This window comes from Mustela nivalis, assembly GCF_964662115.1.
Source record: "Mustela nivalis genome assembly, contig: HAP1_SCAFFOLD_143, whole genome shotgun sequence".
Lineage (NCBI taxonomy): Eukaryota > Metazoa > Chordata > Mammalia > Carnivora > Mustelidae > Mustela > Mustela nivalis.
In genome coordinates, this window is record NW_028136478.1 from 613,850 (window position 1) to 615,667 (window position 1,818).

The window sequence follows — 1,818 nt, forward strand, 5'->3', positions numbered from 1 at the left end:
GGGTCAGAAATTGGGGCAGGATCTCATGGGGCAATTTTTATGCTTAATAGGGCATTAACTAAGGTCAGTGGGTGGTGGCCTTCAGCAGGCGGCTGCTTGGTCTAGAGGATTCAGGATGACTTTATGCACATGCCTGTCACTTTGATGGGTACAGTTGGGAGATGAGGCTCAGATGGCCCTCCACTTCCGTGCAGTCTTTGTAACAAGGTTGTTAGACTTATTTCCTGTCCACTCAGTGCTCCAATAGCAAATGTTCCAAGAGAGGGGTTCCTTTTGGACTTGGGCCTGAAACTGACACGTTTATTTCACTGTTTAACACAGTCACATAGCCCATGTGAATCAAAGGGAAATGGGAGTCATAGGATTTGTGATCATTTTTTAACGTGCTACATATGTTCATATGTGCATTTTTTCCCATTTCTCTGACCTGTGGGAAAATGGAAGTTATTGATCAAAGAGTCACAGGTTATCAAGCTGTATGAGAGACTTCAGACTTAATCCAACCTCCATACTTTATAGATTATAGAATATATACGTAGGTGCACATGTACATCTCCATATCAGTTATTATATATACACTTGTATATCACTAAAAATGGTATCTGTGGATTAGCCAATTCTTCTATCTTCATAGGAATGAAAAGGACTCGTCATTCCCCGGCAAATCTGAAGAAAGAAGCCAGAGCAAGAGTAAGGGAGAAAGAGAGTGAGAGGAGCATCTGATGGGATAGGATTTCTTACAAAAGGACTCCTGAAGTGACCAGAGAAAACAGACCAACAGAAAAGGGCAGACTTTGACCAAGCGGTGCTCAACGACGTGAATATCCACATGGAACAGAAGAGGTTTTAACGCTATTCCCTACTGATGTAGCCTACATACTAAAGAGGACATCAGAAGTTTTCTGGAAGATACCATAGAAAACCATTTTGAGGACCTGGGGGCGGTGGCAGAGATGAGTGGAACAGAACACCAAAAACAGGAAGCCCAAGAAAGCTTGGGTGCCGCTTCCAGATGGCGACGAGAGAAGAATTAGGCACGAACCAGTCAGCTGGAAAAGACTGGGAGCAGGGGACAACAGTCGAAAAGGACGTCTGCCAAGAGCAACTTGGCTGTCTCACTTTTATTGGATAGAAAACAATAGCCAATAGAAGGATTGAGGAAGGTCAAATGTTAATCCCATCTTGCTGACAAGCAAGAAGGAGGATAAAGTTTATAGTTAAACAAGCACATTGAAAGAACTCTTCTAACTAGCAACAGGCACTTCTGGGAAGAGAAAGGCTCTATGGGGGATAAGGGAGGCAGGCGGTTTTCATTCCACCCTGAGCTAACCTGTCGTTCCCGGGTGCTCCGCTTTCCTGAAGCAGGCGGCATTCCGCCCTGGGCCGGCCGGGCTTCCAGCCAGGGAAGCTTCTGTGAGGGGGCTGCATTCCGCCATGAGCAAGCGAGGTATCCCCTGCTGCCCAGCTTCTGTGAAGGGGCGGTGTTCCGCCCCGAGCAAGCTGAGCATCCCCAACTATAAGTGCTACCATTTTACTTAAAACTGTGAAATTGGGTCAGATTTAAATTTTAATTTATGTTAAAACATTCTGTAAACTGTGTTTGGGACGCCTGGGTGGCTCAGTTGGTTGAGCGGCTGCCTTCGGCTCAGGTCATGATCCCAGCGTCCTGGGATCGGGTCCCACATCGGGCTCCTTGCTCCGCGGGGAGCCTGCTTCTCCCTCTGACTCGTCCTTCCACTCTGTCTGCCTGTGCTCGCTCTCATTCACTCTCTCTCTGACAAATAAATAAATAAAAAATCTTTAAAAAAAAAAAAAACA